Below are 22500 nucleotides of genomic sequence, written 5' to 3' on the forward strand. Positions count from 1 at the left end.
ATATAATGTCCGCTGCTTCAGCAATAATAATGCCGATAGGCTAACAGATGTCCTACTTTCCTCGACGTCCTTGTCGACAATCAACCAACCAGGTTTTTCCTGTGTGTGACTCTTCAATATACGCCAAAGCTAAAAATGCAGGAAACTGCGTTAATGCCAAAAGAGAGGACCACAGAGTTATGTGAAACGGTACACTATTGGCGTCTGCGTTAGAATGACCTTCCCTTAATGCAGTACGTGGAAATCTGTCCAAGCAGAACTAGAACATGGGATGTACAGGGTATATGCTGACAGTTAATGAATACCCCAGTGACATAATAGAGGAAGTGATAAGGAAGAAAATAAGAGGAAATCTGCACATGAGCTGAGAACAGAAAAAAGAAAGGGAAAATTATAACACCCAAAAGATGATCATCACCACTAAGGTAGCACACAAGGTGCTTCTTAATAAACTATTGCTTAAAGCCTTCAAACGGCCCAACCTCATAGGTGCCCTTGTGATGAGGATCATCACTACCACTGAGGGATCCAAAGAGTCAAATACTGGCATGGTTCACAAACCTAAAAAATACTCTGTCGCATCCCTTCACCCTTGGTGAACCTTTTTGTCCCTTCTGTGTATATATACATCTATTATCTACTAAGGTTTTTTACATTACACATATACTACTACACTTACAGCTCATCTCAACAGGTTCAGTCTTTATGTTTTTACTTTAGTTCAATTTTTTTGTGTTTACTCTACTTCCTTAAAGGTGAGTTGCTTTGGAATCCTTTCATATATTCTTTTCTTAATTTATATTGACTTTTTCGATCTTTTCCGAGTTTTTACGTACATCCAGCGACCTTCCTCGATTTACCTGTGACTCAACCACATCTTCACTCGTGCATCAGTTATCTATTATGTTTACTCCCAAATGCCTATGCGAAAAATATTTCCTTATGGATGGGATGATGCCACAGTGATAGAATGTTTGTTCATAATGCGACTGAAAGAAATATCTGGTTTCATGTTCTCAGAATAAGATCTCGAAGTTGTTCTTACGTCTTTTTATTAGTGACCTTCAATAGGATGAAAAGTTCGAGACAATAAGTCTGACTTTTGAAGGTGAAATAATTTTCGAGTTTAAAACGTGATACCACCAAGACGACTCCAATTTCGTATTTCTTGACATTTTACTTAGAAATCTCATAAAATAACTATTATATTTAGTATTTTTTGTTTTTGTGCATATCAGTACACATCATTACTATTGTTACATTAATCATAATCATCATCATTTCAATACTATTGTCAGATCTAAAAGATAAGCGTGAGCGCATACCAAGAGCATAAAAACGATGACACTGTTTATGTCGACTTACTACTTATTTCTTAAAATAGAAATCTATGAAATTTCTCCCACCTACACAGTTCAATTATTGAGAGGGAAATTCTGATGCATAATGCAGTAGTGCCCTTGGCAAACCAAACATCATTAATTACCACCGGTAATTTAGTGCAATATCATACGTGATCGCCAAAACACGTAATTTGGTCATTGTTAAAAGAATCTTCTATTCTTTTTTAACTTTGCCTCTCTCGCTTTATTGTACCTTTGTTTTAGTGCAGATGAAAGCTTCAAGATTTAGAATGACTCTCGCAGTAACATGAAACAAAGTGGATAAGAAAAAAAAAAAAGCTACAGTCCATTACGGAACGCCGTTAAAAAGAGAGGAAAAAATAGGCGTTTGAAGGAAGTGGAATATATACTCGTAGATGAAAGAAAGAGAATTACAAAACCCAAAAGTAACTGGCCTAACAGGAGAGAAGAGCTATAAATAATTTTCAGAATAGCTTATTTTTTTTTCAGACTTGATAACCAATGGAATATTTTATTTTCTATAATTCTAAGAGAGGTTTTTTTAGCGGCCCTACAGACTAAGTTTCGAAACCTCTTCACGATGAAGAATGTTAAAAAACATTTCCTTCATATGAATTTATAAAATTCTTTAATGAGGGTTGTGGACCGGTAACTTACATTATGTTCAAGATTGGGCCATAAGCGAACCATGGCAACTTTTACCCCAACTCTAATTGCTAGTCGGTACGAGAGAGAGAGAGAGAGAGAGAGAGAGAGAGAGAGAGAGAGAGAGAGAGAGAGAGAGAGAGAGAACAGTTTGCCTTGAGATGTCATACTCGAATGTTCCAAAATTCCCAGCCAATGACGTCTCGTAAATATTTTACAATGAATATACTCAGAAATTGTTACTGATTTTAGTTCTTATCTGTTATGATATTGTGTGAGCTGTAATTATAATTTTACAAATAAAATAAAAAACCTACTGAAAAAACACTTATATCTTGGTAAAATTAGCATATTTTTATGACTGTCGTTTGGAAAAGAGGCCCTGCACAGGGTTGGAAATATCCACTTTCAACTTCCCTTGGAAGGTACAGAAAATGTTTTGAATTTTTTGTTATACCACGACGCATATGCATATCTTCCTCTTTCTATTGATGATTTTTTTTTAAATTGGCCATCCTTAAACTAAGCCCGGTCTAGGGCTGTGCTTAATATATATTTAGCCCGGACCGTGAGGCAAATATGCTGTGTACATTTTTCAGAAAATATTTGTCGCTCTCAGGTCTACAGTAGTTTTATACTATGAAGAAATTTCAAACATTTCTTCCAAGGGAAGTTGAATATTTTCCCATTAACCATTGCCCGTAGTTTCATTTTTTGCTATATTGCTGTCATATTAATAAGACCTTATATTGTTGTTTTCCATCTTCTTCTGAGATGAATTAGTGGAAACCATAAGGCAAGCGCTCTGCTGATATCTGTTTATCGATAAGTATAAAGGGTCGACGTACTTAAAGCAGAGAGATTATAAAAAGGAGCACCGCACGATCTTGAAAATATTTGTCATGAATAACGCAGCGTTCGTTTCATTCCTGCAGACTTTCTTTAGTATCATTTTCTCTCTCTCTCTCTCTCTCTCTCTCTCTCTCTCTCTCTCTCTCTCTCTCTCTCTCTCTCTCCTTCATCCCTGTATGCGGAAAAAGTCTAGAGAAATGGTTTCTTCTTTCTGTTAACTTTAAATATCAATAAGAAATCTTTCACATTAGTTCAGAAATAAAAGTGTCTGATTTTTATTCAGTTTTATTCCTGAACATCTGAATGGCTTGGCATTAAAAAAAAACGGAAAGGAATGCTGGTAGACCGAGTAATTGCAATATAATTTTTTTTCCCTTGTAAAATACGACAGTGAAAAGACGTCGTCGAAGCTTTATTAGTCGAGTGCTGAAGATGGTCATGGAAAAAGATAGATATAATAATGAAAATAATTTTTCCCTAATACCTTCATTTGTGTTATGCCATTAAGAAAATAAACCGTCTTACTCCATTTGGTATTAATCAACAACATCATCGAAAACATTCCAAAATGTGAACAAAATATGAGAAAAAGACCTATTTATTGGGTACAAGAGGAGATAATTGGAGGGAGCCAAATTTATCACAATAGTTTCCCTTGCATGCGGCGTATGACCACGGCTGTAATGAAAACCAGTTTCTGTGTGGAGGGTGCAGTGAACTGGGCCGGGGCGACCCAGTAATCAAGCGCTATTGAAAGTTTGCCATTACAGATACAAATAGACCTTCAAAATGACGCCAAAGTGTGCTGTCAGATGGGAAAATCTCTTGCAAAAAGAAAGAAATATTCTTAATGGATTTTTCCTTTTCAAAAACGTCATTTGGATGCGTAAATCTAGTGATGTTCTTTTGTTATAGTAACGCAACTCTGTCGTAGGTTCGAGTGGCCTGTTTGTGTGAAGGGGATTCTTACACATCTCTTGTAGGTAATTCAGAATCATCATGGATCGTATTCATATTCATATAAAAGAAAATAAACAAAGTAAATAAATATGTATGTGATAAGCTTAAATATAAAGTAAAATCATGCTCCTAAGCAATAATAATAATAATAATAATAATAATAATAATAATAATAATAATAATAATAATAATAATAATGTGTTCAATGATTGTTTCTTACCATCTATTAACTTTGGTAAACTTCTCAGAGCAACTACCCTTTAATGAGGCTTCCTTTTTGGTTAAACCCACAACTCTCTTCCTTATTCCAGTTACTTTCTTTTGGTATGATTATTCTCATTGGCATTTGTGCTTTGATAATAATAATAATAATAATAATAATGTTCATAGTAAATAAAGTCAGATTAATTAAGATTGCCATGATGGTTGCAATTCTAAAGATAAAGATTATAATTATGAAAAAGTCTAAAATATTATGTAATAAGTGAGGACTTCCAAGTCATATTTACGTATAACTTTGGAATAGAAAAAGAATGGCTGGGCCCATTTATATATTACAAAGATAAAGGCAGGTTTTAATGTAGACTCGTTAAGACCTTTCTAAAGTTTTGGGATAAATGTTCGAATGTTTGGGGGGATATTTTCAGCTGTATGTAGTGTTTGTAATCTTAAAGTAAATAGTAATTTGTTCATATTTACTTTTATCTTGTACTTTTCCTGAAGAGTTAGGAATCGAAATTAGACAGAGTTTGGTTTAAAAAGTTAATCCTCCTAAGAGGTAACTTGGAACCTAACAAAACTTCCCATTGATATTGTGACTGGTTTCATCCTTAGCTTTATTTTTACCAGTCGACTTACCTCTACTATAGTTGTGTTTGCTGCCAGGACAAACAATTTCTGCCAAACGTTACAGTGCCTAATTTATAATTAGAGTTAGAAATTTATTTCATTAAGAGTTCTGTTAAGACTTTTTGATAATTGAAATAAAATAATAAATATCCCTATGCATAACTGGGATATTTATCAGAATTCATATATCAGCAAAACTAAAAAAAAAAAAATCTCAATAATATCATGTGTGGATACTATCCTATTTCAAGCTGCTATTTTTAATAAAGTTTTACGTGGAAACAATCTTTTTAGATTCTTATTTAACATGGTTTTATTAAAATTTACAGGTAGATATGGACCGGTTTCCATAAGAAAGGAAAAGTGACGTTCCATTGGAGACTGAGATGAAGGACTGGACAAGGGGCTTCCGGAACGAGTGCTGAGGGTCAGGCTCCAATGGTCACGAGATCTGGATATGACAGTTTTCGTCGGTGCGTCGACTCAAGGTAATTGGCAATTAGGACGTAGGAAATGGTCAATGGACTTCGAACATCCGTTCGGTAGATGATAATATATGCAGATAATCCGCTTTTAATGTAATAGGATGGTGAGCTAGTGTAATTGTTTACCGAATGTGATAGTCGTTGCGTTTCATCTTTTTTTTTTTTTTTAGTGTTTTCGACGTTCCGGTTAAGCAAAAGATATAAAATTTTATATTCAGGAAAAAGGGATCTTTCGTAACTGGAGTGAGAAACATCTCATAACTCAATATGAAATTTGTGTAGTAATGATAATTTTGCTTTGAGTTTGTAATTGAATCTTGCGTCAGTCATTATTCATAATGCATGAAATTTGCAGTCGGTTTGCAAGTACACATGCATAAATATACGTCCACATTACACACACACGCATATATATGTATATATATATATGTGTGTGTGTGTGTGCGTGTGTGTTTGAGTAAACAGTATTTTATTTGGAATTCCACTGTATTGATGGTGATGGTGTTAAACCAAATGACAGTCAGATAAAATTTCGTAAGCAATTATTATCATTGGTATTTGGTTTCCGGTGATGATAATGTTACTGCCGTTTCTGTTGTTACCAAATGAAGGACCCTTATTCTCATTTTGACAAACATCCTGAACAACAAATAATAACACTACGACGACTACAATAAAAGAAATAAAAATAGGAAAAGGTGCTACTTATCATCGCATTACGCTGCAAAATTTCTCATATTTAGCATCGTCACTGTCTCTTCATTCCCAAGGGTAGAGTCATAAGCGTAATTTCAATTCGGCTATGAAGGTCAGAAAGCACCGAATGAGTTCTGAATGATGTTGGCCGTGAGTCAAAAACCCCCCATGATGTTCTTTTGTCTCAGGTCATCTTTTCGCGTGGGAAGAATGGTCGACTTATAGCTGACTTGACTTCTGGGGAAACTTTATGACGAGAATTTTTAGGTCGGGACGATAAAGGATGGTAGAACTGGAATGCTAATGATGTTGTGATGGAAGACATAAGGTCTCTGACTTCCCATTTGATCTTTATGGGCGCTGGCGATTGCCAAGTTGTCGTTCTATGCGCTTTTAGACTGAAATAGTGTAAGAAAAAATATTAGCTTTTCTATGCGCACTTCTTGCCTGAATTAGGCTCATATACAGTATATATATATATATATATATATATATATATATATATATATATATATATATATATATATATATACATACTATATATATATATATATATATATATATATATATATATATATATATACATATATATATATATATATATATATATATATATATACATACTATATATATATATATATATATATATATATATATATATATATATATATATATATATATATATATATATATATATATATGTATACACACACACACACACACATATATATATATATATATATATATATATATATATATATATATATATATATATATATATAATGTGTGTGCTTGGGCACGATACTCTCAGATATGACAGAGACATTAACAAAAGCATATATAAGTTTTTATATCTAGTACACGTGTTACGTCATTTGACCAGAAGTAATAAAAATTGATTGCTTCGCCTAGTGCGCCATTGGACTGAAATGATTCCATTCTTTTTTAATTTTTTATATTTTGCGAGTCCTTTTTTGACTTAGTTCCACATATATGACATATTCCAAAAAATATTTTTGCTTTTTAAATAACAAAAATTTTTTCCTGTCTTCCTTTTATTTAATTATTATTTTGCTGCGCTCCTTTTTCATAAATCAGGTTTAAGTTGAAGTGTCATTAACATCATACCATCATACCATTGCTCCTGTGGATGGATGGCCACTGGGGCATATGTACCAACGTTGTCTGTTATTCTTGCTGGAACCCTTTCCAAATATTGGTCAGCCCCAACATAAATGCGAGGGTCGAAAGACCAAGCGATATAGCGAACATCAACACATCTGCTTTAAAGCAAGTCCGAAATTTTGGAAGCATACCGGATTACTTCATGCCAAACAGAGATCATCTAAAATTATATTCCATATCGATGTTTGTTCGTGAGTATGAGTGTGTCTGTGAATGTAAAGAGAGAGAGAGAGAGAGAGAGAGAGAGAGAGAGAGAGAGAGAGAGAGAGAGAGAATAATTATCGAAAACCTCTAAGCAGGACATAATTTGTGAGTTTGTATATATTTTCGATTTTATTACTCCGTTGCCTTCATTTTAAATTGAGGATTGGTTGCGTTCTGTTCGCTTATGGGAAATCACTATTTAAATAAAAGAGTGAAATTCTAGGCTTTACTTTTAAGTTCGTTATTATATTGTATTTGCTCTATTTTGCTGATAGTTAGATACCTTGCGTTCGATTACGGTAAATCACCTTAGAAGTAGAATAAAATATCCTTTTTAACCCGTGGCAAGACATCCGAATGATTATGTCGAGTTAAATGTCGTGATCAAGTAATTTTAATGAGCAACATTGTGGCAAACAAATATTCGTTAGGGCTCCGTAAAATGTATATTTATTTCCAGTTTTGATTAGATACGTTCCACATTCCCTGAGCATGTCGAAGGAGTGGAAATAGAAGCGAATGGTAGAAAACTGAAAAAACTGAATTGTCAGTGAACATGGAGACCACGAAATCAATACGAGAATTTGCCTTTAGGTTGCATCATAATCATTAATGAAGAGGAATCCAGCGGTGAAATAACAAAAGACTCATCACTAATGTAATATCTGGGCAAGGGAGTGACGCTGAATACCTCAGCAGTGAAAATGGGTCACTGGAACCACAAAACTCGTGAAAACGAAGTAACGGAGGCAAACAGAAAACAATGAAAACCCGCCAGGAAAATGTAGCGAAAAGCACTTGACAAAATCAGGGGTTTCATCAAATGCAAGCCACAGAAAAGTGCTCATAAAAGTCAGAGAATAATTCATATGAAAGTCAATGAGACTCAGCACATGGAGGGAGAGGAAGATGGGGATGGGGAGGTGGCAGTTGGGGAACTGGTGGGCCTGGGGTTTACCACCTGGCCATTGATCGTACCACGTTTAAAGGAGGACTTCGCCTCCGAAGTTTGCGAGATGCGAATTGTGTCCTTCTGAGGATCATTGTGTCTCTCGCTGAGGAAAAACATTTGGGTATCGCTGGATTTGCTTGAGGAGCGAACCGAAGAGGGCAAAGACGGTTGAAGGTTAATGACTTGGCGTCAAGCGAAAAATTAATGTGACGCAAAGAAGAAGGACAGAATGGAAGGGTGTTAATATTCCTACGTGACGACATACCGGGGGCACCTCAGTTGAGGATTTATGAAACACAGAGGAAAAAAAAGAAAGTTCCGTGTACTAAAACTGAAGTTAATGTCAACATTGCCTTCAATACTCTTAATGGAATTATCGTTTTTACGTGCTTTTATTTAACTCTACTTCTGCGTCTGTCCATCTGTTTGGGTCAAAACTTGTAACTCAATTTTCGACCTGTTGCCTTCGTCCGATGGACTTGAAATTTTGCATGGTTACTCAATCTCGATGACAATACAACATTACATGATCAGTAGGTCAGCAGTGACCTCTAGTGTCTCTACAGTGACCTCTCCCAGTATCTCAGGCTTGTATGAAACTCTTCGGATTTTTTCATACCTTTGACTCTGTAGAATAAGTCAATAACTCTTTGCCTCGACAGGATATCACGTGCAGTTTCACGTTACAATTTCTGTCAAAACTAAAAAGGATAAAATGGAAAAAAAATCAAAACACGCTTTTATTAAAATGCACTAAAAAGTAAATAATAATTTTTTTTAGAAACACCAGAATTTCGTACAATTAATCATGTCTGCAAAATTAAAAGCCTGATTGCCAGACATGGAAGGAAATGCTACAAGAAATAAAAAGAACATATATTTGTTTTCTTGTAGCATTTCCTTCCATGTTTAGCGCCTACCTTTTATTTTTTGTAGACATGATTAATTGTAGGAAAATACTGGTGTGTCTCAAAAAATTATTATTTATTTTTAAGTGCATTTCAATAAAAGCGTGTTTTCATTTTGTTTTATTATAATTTAATAGCTACGCAAGTGTAACTTGACGAACTTGGAGGATACGAGGAAAAACATGAGAAGAAAAAATAAACCAAAAGCTAGGTTAACATTCCCGTAAAGGATGAAGGATTACAGGTCGTAGGGTGAGCGTGAAGGGAAAAAAATCACAAGACAGGCTGATGCCTGGGGAGTCGGTGTTCTTCATTTGTTGACATAGCTGCTGTCCTTGTTGAACGCCGTTGCTGGTCGCGGAGGTGATGCTGTTCTTTTTTTTTTAATTTTTTGTTTGTTTGTTAGTGACTTCATGTTGGTGTTTATGGGTCTTGTGGTTGCAGTAGTTGTTTGGAAGGGTGCTGGTTTGAATGATGGCATGTTTATAATTTGGCATATTTTACGCTGCAGTGAATGCGGCTGAGAGGTGGGGGGTTTGGGGAATGGGTGGGAGTAGGAGTGTGTGTTGGGGGTTGCTGTTTTTTATTGGTGGTGGACGCTTTTTCTAACTGGTGCATTTTGGTTTTGTTGCTGTTTATGTCTTTGCTTTTAATGACGTGTGTTTTTACATTGGCACTGATGGAACTGAGGGATAAATTTGTCATAGTTCGTATGATCAGTACTGCTAATGGTTTGTTTCCATGCGTTTGCTTTATTCATAATCCACACCCACTTATAAATGTTCCCTCCCATGCATGAATATCCATAAATCGAAAAATGCATCCTGGAAAACAAATTGGAATTATTTTCTCTAAATAATTAAACTCGGCTCAACATTTGTAATTAATTCTTTTCCCGTGCATCGACTGATTTAGTCTTTACCCAATGCTAATGATGTTCCATCTGATTACACATTCCATCAGAATATGTGTGTCGTGGAAAACAGATTTGATAAACACATTTGGTATTATCCAACGTTATTTTCCCTTTTTATAATTTTTTTTTTTGGCGTACCTGACTTTGATGAAAAATTGAACAGCAAAAATTTAGTTTCCTCTTTGCCAGCGTAATGTAGTTTTATGAATACATTTACCTCTGGAGGGTTTTGATGCTGCTGCTTCAGCATTATAATTTATTGAGTTACTTGTTTACCAACGAACGCAGAAATATTGGGTAAGCTCTACATTCTGTTATGTGAGGGTACATCTTTTGTGCAACATTCGCTTTTCATATCCATTTAGTTTTTCTGCATGCGCTGGACTTCTTTTTTTTTTTTTTTGTTCCATTACTTCCTTTATGTTCCGACTAATTAAACTATATTTACATTCTTGTTCCGTGATATTTCCTTTTCGACTTATGTTGCAAATCATGTTCAGCATTAGATCAAGTTCCATAGCAATATTATATTTTTTTAATCTCTCATGACCTGCTTTCACCAGTTACCTTTCTCTGATATATACCCCTGTCCCCCTTTCCATGTTCATTACGTCATTTGCTTGAATCGCCTACTTAGGAGGTTAAATATCTTTACCGTCACTCTTGTTCAGTGTGTTACGTTCCGTGGTATCCATTCATTATTTAGTTACCTTATCTGTTAGAAGGAAAATCATAACTGTGGCTAAATTTACTTATGTTTTTATGAGAATAAAACCAATATTTTCATTGTCTAAATAGGTATCTAAAATGGGTGCTCTTTTCTTTCGTGATTTTTGCAATTCACATTTTGCCTGTTGCATTTTCTTTCAAAAAACATTTTTCAAGAGATATATCCTTTAAGGTTAGTATTCTGGAATAGTGGACTTTTTAATAATTGGTCTTGGCTCATGTAAGAAAATTGAAATTTTGAAAACTAAAATTCTGTATTTTATGAAAATTGGACTTTTCCAGACTTAGGTCGTGGTATCCAGAGTTGGAAGATTCTGAATATGCAATCATGACGTGTTAACCTTGAGAAATTCCAATACTGACGCTTTGCATAGGTGATCTTTGCTGTTCTGGATTATTAAGCTATACAGATTTTGGTACATATATTCAGAAATTTTGTTTTACATGACCATATTTGACCACTCTAAACCAGGTGCTTTTAATATCGAAAGCTTAATGATTTTAACACAGCTTTACAAAACAAGGATATTCCAGCTATTATTACAGCGATACAAACCTTGGTTTAGCTGCTTTGGACATCGAAGTTTTCGCTGACAAAGGCTTACTCAGAGAGAAGAAAAACCGTTGATGAATTCAAAATAAACTGTCTGGTATTCTCTCTCTCTCTCTCTCTCTCTCTCTCTCTCTCTCTCTCTCTCTCTCTCTCTCTCTCTCTCTCTCTTACAGTGTCCATGGGAATAGAGCCCAGAATTAGTACTACAGGTATATGTAAAATAGAACATGCAACAGCAAAATATTCTCTCTCTCTCTCTCTCTCTCTCTCTTTAACAGTGACCATGGAAATAGGACCCAAAACTAGTGCTACCAGGAAAACAGAACAATGTGTAGCGGAAAAAAATATTTAGAAATAGAAAAAAAAACAAGAATAACAGGTAGAAGGACGAATCCATCAGCTCCACAGCAGTTGAACCTGAATCCCAGCGGTATGCAACATCCCAGGTACATTCGTCATGGGTTTTTGCCCTTAAAAAAAGATCCTGCGTTATCGAAAAAAGATCAACAGTTTTCTCTCCCTCTGCCTCTCTCTCGCTCTCACTCTCTCAAGTTTATTACTTTCTATTTCGGTAGCCTCCAGACCTATTTCTCGTCGGTAACTTTACTTATACAGTATTGCCAACACGTATTATGCATATATATATATATATATATATATATATATATATATATATATATATATATATATATATATATATATATATATATGTATATATATATATATATATATATATATATATATATATATATTATATATATATTATATATATATATATATATATATATATATATATATATATATATATATATATGTATTAGTGGGACACTGTGACTGAGTGGGTCAGTTATTGGTTCATGTTCACTAGGTTCTTGGTTCACTGTCGACCCACTGCCCAATAGCCCATCAAGCTCTAAATGGGCATTAGCATCTGTTAGGACCAACCATAAGAGACTTGCCCAGCAACTTCATTCCTTAAGACTTATAAAAAAAATAGAGACATCTTTCTTCTTTATGGGTACGTTCTCAAAGGTAGAAATTAACACACGCGCGCCATATATCACATTTGATTTACGTTTCTTTTATCATTTACAAGTAGTACCATCGTGATTACAAGGTTCAAATTCATCAGCAGGACCTACCGGGTTTTGTGAATAGTACAGTACTGCATGTTTCATACCTGTTACATTCTTCAGAAAACCCCTCACAGACTCTCCGTTTGAGCCTGTTGCTTTGTTGTGATACGCCGTCACTGCCTTGATCATTTGTCTGTGACACAGATAATCGTAACTGTCAGCCTTCTTTCCGAATCATATTTTTCCAAGGCGCTGAATCAGGTCAAGTTCGTTGTGCGCTAAGCCTACATTTTTCCGCCAGAACCTGTTGCTTGGCTGTGTGCTGCCTCCAGCTGTTGTCTTTGCTTGAAATACATGTCTTCTTTCACTTGCTTTCTTCACACAGGTAGTTGTTTGAAGAATTCTATTCTTATCCTTTTTAGAAAAAGAAAAATCGCATGTTAGAAATCTCTTCTGATTTCTCTCTGCAGTGAGGCTTTAGTTGGATTTTGCAGGTGTTCAGAGATTGGTCGCTTAGAAACTAACGTCTGCTTTTCCAATGTCCTAAGGAAATTAGTACTTATTTTTATGCAGCTCCTGTGTGTTCGCTTGTTAGCTCCGTTTCTTTAGCTCTCCCCACGCCTGTTTTGCCATCTCCTTCAGGTGAATATCCCAGGACCTTCATCGTCTTCTTTTATTTAGGAACAACGAAATAAACTATATATTGTGCTCTTGTTAAACAGCCACACTGCTGCCCGTGTAAATTGCTTGAATCTCACTCTTCAGTTGGAGCAAAGAAGACCTGTGAGGTTGTGACATGAGTCATTTCAGGCTTCATCGAGTCTAGTGTCGGATCGGTAAATCTTTGAAAATTTTACTGTTCGTCTTTAGAGAATACAAAAGAAAGGTTTAAAATTTAATCGCAGACGGTCATGTCTGCGGGAATAAAAAGAGCTCGGGGAGGAATGATATATAAGCAGACATGCAGTTCCTACACGAAGTTCATTTCTGAAGTAATATTCACGAAAGAGGAATTAACTAAAATCCCTGCTGCAGTGAGATCAAGACGCCTATGAAATCAAATCGTTGTAATCGTTACAAATCGATGATAGGACGTTTGACAAATTCCAGTACTGAGTGAGATAAATGAGGGCTTTCGGCAGCATTGGGAATGTTCGCCTTCATCTTAGGTAAAGTATCCACAGACCTGGTGAATCAGTGAACGAACTGTAATTATGCATTGGGTTCACACAAACGATTTAGGTTGTGATTTTTCAAAACAGAAAGTATATAAAACCTGTTTTTGTTTTCAATTACATAACAATGTAAGACTGCACTATATCAGGCGATGTGAAAATACAATATTCTGAACGGCATTTGTTTGGTATGTCTTGGTTTATCACATCTAATTAAGTGCAGTGAAGTGTCAATTAGGTTTTGGTGCTTTGAAATGATATCGGCTGATGCTGATTAGAGTAATTTTTTTTTTTTTTACAGATTAATTACTAGTCTGTGTATGATATCGTAGGGATAGTACAGTACAACCCAAACCTGGGGAATATTTATGGTGGGGCAGTAATCAAATCGCCGTTTTTTTACCTGGACCTGTGTCAAGTTAGGTTAGGGGTAGATAATGTTAAAATGGCACTCTAAAACTCAAGGCCCATAATAGGCAATGCAGGGGCATGAGTAAACCATATGGTTGAAATCCCTCTTGATTATTTCCACCATTCCGTCTTTTTTATCACGAATCTTCCGCCCATTTTTGCTATCTTAATTTATTATCGTATTCTTATCTACTTTACATGTTTTGTTTTCTTCGTTAAGGCTCTAAACCAAAGTTCTCTTGAATCCAAATAATATTTGTTAAAACAAATTTAAGATTGTTTCCATTCTGCCATCATGGTCTGTGAAGACAAGGGTACAAAGAAAGGATATAGTTAATAAGCTAAGTGAATATGAAATAATGTGTTTCTTTTCAAGGGCTTGAGAATTTATCGCCATCATGGTTATGTGTTGTTTTTCATTTTCATGTTCCCGTCTTCCAACAATAGTTTTGACAACAGCTAACGAGGACTCCGATAGCAATCCTCTCCCTGCAACTCCAGGGAATCTCTTGATGTTCCCACTGATATTTCTTTTGGGTTTTGTTAAAATAATTTCATTAATGAGATACTTATTGCACTAACTCATTTTATTTCGTCCTCGAGAAAGTACTTCTGAAATTCGTGGGTCTGAAAGAAATGTCCGGAATTAAAACAGCCACGTAGCATTTCCTCCTCATTCTAAGGAATGAACATAATTCAAACATTTCTGCCAGACACTAAAATTCTGCGACGTTTATCTGCAAAGCAGAAATGCAAGGCTTTTCCTAAAATAAGCAAATAGCTATTTGAAATTCATGACTCCTTCTGAAACATATGCAGATTAAAAGCTGTCAGAGAAATAAAAAAAGAATGGGGGGCCTTTTAAACACTTCGACGAAATGCGTTCGCATTTTAATACTTTTAACTGAGTTACAGTCAAATTCGAAAGCTTACAAGGGAGTATATTCAGAATAAATAAAACATTGAAAATATATGCCTTTCGCTCAGCTTTTTACTATGTTCAGACTCCCGTCTGTCTTTATGTTTCGACACTTTATTTAGGAAAGTTCGTTCGTCAATGTTTTGTTTGATCTGCAAAATGCTTAAAGGTTTAATGGCAATTTTAGCGTTGACTTCAGGCAATACTTTTTCTTTAGCCATACTATATAAACATATAAACACCGTATAGCTCTTCGTTATTATCTAGTGCAATGCTCCCCGTATTTACTACAAACATCAACCATAAAGTTTTTTTATGTCGTGTAAGTAACTTAGAGGTTGTTTGTCTGTGAATCATTGTTCTGTACCAATCGGCAACGGATAAAGTTCTTTCCCTTAACCATGGATTTCTGTAGCTCTTTGTTTTATGTGATTGGCAAACTACAAAACTAATTGTTATATGATCACAGAGTAAGTTTTGAATTGTTCATCTCTTTTTTTTTTTTTTTTTTATACACACAGATCATAGGTACTATGTTTTTTTTTTTTGAATCCGGGAGGGACAGGAAGACCAATAGTCTTGCCGACCGAACCCGATAAAAAAAAAGGAGTGAACATACACCACGCTCTTCTTCAGCCCAACTGAACAACAACATTTACAAATGGTACCTGTATCTCTAATCTATATGGTTGTTTTCCTTCTTGTAGAGAGATAAACATGAAGCATTTATGTGAGGCTGCTGTCATTCTTGTGGTGTAAATATCCGCCACATAACAATAATATCAAGGAACACTGAGGCTTTTTACCATATTATTCGATACCCTTCTTACAGTGGGGATGTATTCCAAGTGCCATTGATATTTGTAAATTTTTGACAGGACGTATAAAGTTGATTTAGTAATAAAAAAAGTATATTCTATATGGAAAATGCATCCATTTACCACTGAAGATCAGTGTAATTAATTCATGTTCAAGGAATTTCAAGGTGATTATTATTATTATGTATGAGATATGGTAAGTCTGAAATCACAGGTACGCGACTTAGTTTTTTTTTTTTTTTTTTTTTTTACCAGTAAAAGCCCAAAGCCTTTCCAGACATAGTTAGAATAATCAAACATACTTTTCAGCTGATGCTAGCATCTTTTGGTGATAACAAACATTCAAAATGATAATCCCTATGTAGGACCGTACAACTAAGTGAGTGAATATCAAAATAGAATTTAGATGTTCAATTGATTTTAGTTTTCATCCGTTATTAAGTCAATAAAGCGGACCAGCCTGAGGGAAATTTGTCATTAACTTCTTTATTTTCACGTTGTTTTTGCCAGTTCACAAATCTTATATTATGCTCGCAAAGTCTATTTTTGGGTAGACGTCATAATATCATCCACTGTGAAAATACAATGTACGTTAATAAATATAACGTATGTTAACAATCAAAAGATGATAAAATACACGCAACTTACAGAATATAAAGAAGTGAAAGCTTAGTTTTATTGCGAATCAACATAATGTTGTTAAAATAAGAAAATACATTGTATGCCATCATGTGGAGTTTATCCAGTAATTACAGGTAATTATATATTTGTCAGAGCTAATAAGACATGAATATTGCATTAGGAACTGAATAGATAACATGATCAACTCGTGGTGTTGAAATATTTATGTATAACAACTTTTTTCGTCCGCACCAAAACTCGTTCTTCCTCTGTATTTTCGGAAACTAAGATTACAGGTAGGTCTCCTGCGCAAAAGACTTCAATTTGTAAAATGTTCCTAAAATGTTAATTATATTTGCTGTTCAGTAGGCATGATTTTATACAGGGTGGGGCAAATCAAATGCCCGAGTTTTGATAGGCTATTAGGAAAAGTAAAACAATACTTACAGAATTATTTGTTGTTTTATTTGAATCAGTATACAATGCCGTTTGTGTGATCACTTTTTGAAGATGGCATCAGGAAGATGGTGGCCATCTTTAGCGATGCACTGTTCCCGGCACGCCTCGTCTCTCGGAGGGGTGATGTCGAGTGGCCCCCACGCTCACCTGATTTGAGCATTTGCGACTTCTTCCTGTGAGGATATCTGAAGGAGAAAGTGTTCAGAAGTCGGCCACACAATTTGGAAGAATTGAAGATGCGAATTCGGGAGGAAATTGCTGCAATACCCATTGAGATGTGCCGAATAGCAGCCGAAACTTCAGACATCGCCTTCAACAGTGCATCGCTACAGATGGCCACCATCTTCCTGATGCCATCTTCAAAAAGTGATCACACAAACGGCATTGTATACTGATTCAAATAAAACAACAAATAATTCTGTAAGTATTGTTTTACTTTTCTTAATAGCCTATCAAAACTCGGGCATTTGATTTGCTCCCACCTTACACACACATATATATACATACACATATATATATATATATATATATATATATATATATATATATATGTGTGTATGTATATATTTATATATATATATATATATATATATATATATATATATATATATATATATATATATATACATACGTGTGTGTATGTGCATCCGGGCCCTCTGTATTAAGAGAGGGTACATATAATCCAATTCCGTCCAACATTCTTGCACTGTAAAAAAAAAAATAATTTATCGACAGGATACTCTTATAATCTTTTTTCGTACCTTTCCCTAACATCACTTTCTATCATCGAAATGAATTTCATTAGACCGGAATTATTCCCGCAGCTGTCAAGAAGCTCATCCTGCTGTCTTCAGCTTCCGAAGCGAAAAACGTAAATACAATAAACTTAAATTATAATCAACAGCAACGTCAATATGCATTTGCCACGCGCGTTCCCCCTCGCCTTCCCTTTATCAACGGTTCTTTGCTAATTCCCTCGTCCGTGCTCCTGTCCCATTAGCTATCTCTTATCAGACACCAGATAAAGGGGGAGTTTTCTCTCTCTCTCTCTCTCTCTCTCTCTCTCTCTCTCTCTCTCTCTCTCTCTTTACTGGTGTGCGGTTATGAATGTGTTTCACTCGCCTGTTTATTATTATCTCCTTTATAGTCGAGTATAGCTATCTTAGCGCGTGACTACACTGTGAATGTCTACAGTAACGTTTCACGTCTCTTGTGTGTCTGTCTTTTGGTTCCTTGTTTCTCTTCATTCGTGTCATGTTTTCTGAAATGCAATAGGTTTTTTCTTCGCTGTTTCTATGCCAAAGTGATTTTTTCCTTTTGAGTCAAAGAGTTTTTTTATGAAATATATTCAGGATATTCCTTTGTGATCCCCTTTTGCGGTGAATTGGTACGCTTAAATGTTAATTGATTTATCTGCGTACACGTCAATCCTTTGTATGTGTTGAAGAACTCGCCAGTTTTTTTTTAACCAGTTCCCAAGCTACTCTACTTTTCTGCATTTAGATCTCCTGTTTTCTTTATCTTACTGTCTATTCCGCTAATGGTTCCCATATTCGTAACGTGTGCAACGCCTTCATTATCTATTCATGAATTCATTAATGAAATTTCATCGTGCAAGTCACTCTTCATCTGTCTGTCTCCACTGACGCGTTTTGTCGTCTAAATCTGCTTAAAAGTCTCCTCTCCAGTTCCAACTTTTCTGCTCATAATTAATTCCCATCAAATGAGCTGTATCACTCGCCATAACTATCAAGATAATTAAGCTAAAATACACGCTGATGAAACAGATAATCTTCCCCTAAAAGTAATTAACTTCGACTTGCTTTTGTTATGATTATCACCGAGAGATGGACGAGATAAAGTAAATGGTGGGGTGTTTTATGTGTCTGGTAATACTGCGGTTCGCTTTCTGTTGATTGTTTTGGCAGCACTGGTTAGGAAGGAGAGAGAGAGAGAGAGAGAGAGAGAGAGAGAGAGAGAGAGAGCGAGAGAGAGCCGTTTGTGCTGTCAGTGTTGAAGTTTATGAGTGACCTGTTGAAGGTGAAATATATATTGAAGTGTGAGGTAATTAACCTACATTTTAGTGTCCGATTCAATAAATGAAGAAAATGGAGGGAATAGCTGTAATGGAATATGCGACACTCTATTGACTGAATAAAAGACTGGATTCAACGAAATTGCAAAATGTTTGTTTTCTTGGTTATTAGCAAAGTATTTATTTTCATATTATAGTGTTGTTATTATTATCATTTGTTTTTCCTTGTATATTACCTTAACTCACGGCCAAAATATACATGGTTCATCCACAATAGCCGAAAGCTTAAAAAAAAAAAAAAAAATAGCCTTTAATTCTGGGATGGTAACTTCACAGGATAGGATTATAGGATTGGGATGGTAAGATCACAGGATAGGATTGTTGTACTGTAACTAAGAACTGTTAAAATAGTCGCAATTCATTGTCGGAGTGAATTTCAGTAATGATAACGTGATGAGTACTACTCATCTTCCTCTATGACCAAATTTGTCTCAGCTAACCTTTCTTGATCGTTTATTATCCAGTATAGCACCTCTCGAGATCTCTGACTTCGGAAAACGCCGAGAATAAAGATAGTTTTTTACCTTCTTCAGTACCACCCTTTGTTCCTCACTGATCGGATTAAGAGATCGGTAACTGATCTCAGGCCTTGCAAAAGGATCATCCCTGCCTCGGGAATGTTGATCCAAAGGTATATAAGGATAGGAGTGAATGTTGTCAAATAGTCTCTGTAACCATGAGACGTTGACCTATTTCCAATCCTCGTCTTTCGAGATGTATTCTTTCGCATTCATGCCATTATTTTCTGACCATGAGACTCTCATTCTGCACGAAGTGACATTTCAGAAGAAAATGAATTTTCCTTATCTTTTATCTGTTGCGCACAGAGTTTTTTGCCACTTTTTCAACCATACAACGACCCTTACATCGTGTTGTTCTGTATCATTAGCAGAGACTAAAGCAAAGAAAAGAACGACATTGCTTTGGCTTTTTATAACGGTAGCCATATTTTACCAACCGTTTCTTGTGACCAAACTGCGTATTGAATTTTGTACAACAGAAATAGAATGCGCTAACAGACGAAAGCTTCTAAGAGTGGTATATATATATATATATATATATATATATATATATATATATATATATATATATATATAATACTGTATATATTTTTTGGAAAATAAACTTCGGCTTTTCATTAATAAAGTTTGCTTTTTCGATATCTTCTGGACTGTAAAATGGGTAATCAAACGGTTTATTGTTGAAATGAACTCAGTACCTCTTTGTGTGATGTGTATATATATATATATATATATATATATATATATATATATATATATATATATATATGGGATAGTCAGTGTTTCCCAAGCTTTTTAGTACGTGACCCGTTACAGAAGTATCAACCCTGTCATGACCCCCACATTTATAAGCCTTCTAGAATCGTACTAATGGGTATTAAAAATTATACATAAGAAATACAAGTATTCAAGGTAATAGTGAAATATGCCAAAATTATGCCAGATACGGCTTGTCATATTAGTCGAAATTTCTTATGCCAAACATAAAAAAAAAAAATAAAACAAATAAATTGCCATAATTATGATAAATCTGGAAGCCGTGGTACCTACAATGCACTACCGGTCTGCGCATGCACTCGAGCCAGCTCTGAGACTGACTGAGAAGTTTAGCCCCGTTCCAGCAAGCTGAATGTAGCGCATACAGTTGTTAGGCCCTCCATGACCCCCAGAAAAGGGCTCATGACCCCTTTGGGGGTCATGACCCCCAGTTTGGGAACCCCTGGAATAGGTAGACCAGCAGTTGGGGAAACATTCTTTACTGCGAGTAGTTTCGAGGTTTAACATACCCCATCAACAGGCATCTAAAAGTAACAAATAAATACAATAAAAAAAACACTCACTACAGCAAAATAATATTAAACATCAGAACTAACTACCAAGAATTAAAATTGAACAGTACCGTTTAACCTATAAAAGCAAGTCAAGAGAGGAATGAAAGGCAAATACAAAGATAGTTATAGAAGATTGACACAGAATTAAAAACAAAGCAACTCAACTGACCGTTCATTACTACTGAAATATTATATACCATTCTCTGATGGTATATAATATTTCAGTTGTGGTTAGCTCCACATCACTAGACCGACTGGCTAATATAGAAAAAGAATCTATACTCAGGGGATGGTCGTTCTGAAGGGAATGCTCACGAATGGCACTAAATGCTTGTTTGTTAAGTGGCCTGTTTGTTCTAATTGATCGGCCTAGGTGTTCAAAGGCACCGACCCGAAACTGGCGCTTTGATTTACCAATATAAGTTGCATTACAGCAACTTACAGACTACAGATGACTGTAGGTCTTTGGGCACGGTGTCTTTGAACTTGAAAAACTTTTGTACTACATTTTTAGGGCTGAATATGACTCTGAGACTGACTTGAGGGTAAAGTTCCAATAGTAATTTAGATTAACTGTTTCTCAAGGAAAAACTGTTTTTACCCGTGTAGGGCAAGGGAAAATGAATAGTAGCTTTGTTTAATGTCACTTTTGGGGGACATGGACTTATTAGTTTTTTTAGTTGTTTGCCAATTTATGTGTCAATAAATTTAGCACCGAATCCATTATGAAAAAGAATATCTTTGATACAAGAAAATTCAAAATTTAAGCTAAAATAATCGGAACAAATCTGAAATGCCCTAGCCACTAAAGTTTTCAATAAGTTCCACTTAAAATCGGTAGGTAAAAAAGATGAAAATTTGGTTGAGAGTCCTGTGAAAGTTGGCTTTCTATACACCCCTGTTTGAAACTCACCATCTTTACGGCTTACAAGAACATCCGAAAGGCCAGCTTTCCATCAGTCTTTGTTTCTGACGTATATATATATATATATATATATATATATATATATATATATATATATATATATATATATATATATATATATATATATATATATATATATATATATATATATATATATATATATATATACATACACACACATATACATATATATATGCACACATCACACAAAGAGGCACTGAGTTCATTTCAACAATAAACCGATTACCCATTTTACAATCCAGAAGATATCGAAACAGCAAACTTTACTAACAAATAGCTGAAGTTTATTTTCTTACGAAATTTACAGTATATAAAAGAAAAATAATTTATGTTTGTTATTCCAAAAATGGAGTACACGATCTTTCACTTTTGCCTCAAGCTGAAGCATTCTGAAATAATCATAATTCGACCAAAGAAGATTGAGAACCTTCAGGAACGATTATGACACTTCACGATATCTTTTGTATTAATCCCTCCTTAAAGCCACAGACTCTTAAACGGGGTTCCTACTCTAATCTTGCTCTCTGCTTATGAACGCCGGATTCGACATTTATTAAACTCAGGCTTTTGGCATTCGGATTAGGACTGTTGGCCATCACTATTGTATATTGTATATTGTATATTGTATACTGCAGCTTTGCATGAAACCGGTAGATTAGTGACTGAGCGCATCCTCCTCGCTTGTGGATGTGCCGGCCAAAATCAATGAATACGTTCCCCTTTATTTATATTAATTCTTCTCTGTAAATTCAACAGTTTTCTTCTCGATTGCAGTCGTTCTTCTTATGTTTCTAGAGGAAATGTAACTTTAATAATTGGCGGTGACCGTT

The 22500-nt window shown here is 35.1% G+C and overlaps 1 long non-coding RNA gene across 1 annotated transcript in view; it reads left to right on the forward strand.

The window, feature by feature from the left end:
• LOC136851739 (uncharacterized) overlaps positions 1 to 5533 on the forward strand; it is a 373013-nt gene extending 367480 nt beyond the window's left edge. The window contains exon 4 of the long non-coding RNA XR_010856955.1: positions 5000 to 5533. This is a non-coding gene — a long non-coding RNA (uncharacterized lncRNA). The remainder of the gene's footprint in view (positions 1 to 4999) is intronic.
• Positions 5534 to 22500: the final 16967 nt, after the last annotated feature.

The sequence above is a fragment of the Macrobrachium rosenbergii genome, chromosome 24 (genome assembly GCF_040412425.1).
Source record: "Macrobrachium rosenbergii isolate ZJJX-2024 chromosome 24, ASM4041242v1, whole genome shotgun sequence".
Taxonomy (NCBI): Eukaryota; Metazoa; Arthropoda; class Malacostraca; order Decapoda; family Palaemonidae; genus Macrobrachium; species Macrobrachium rosenbergii.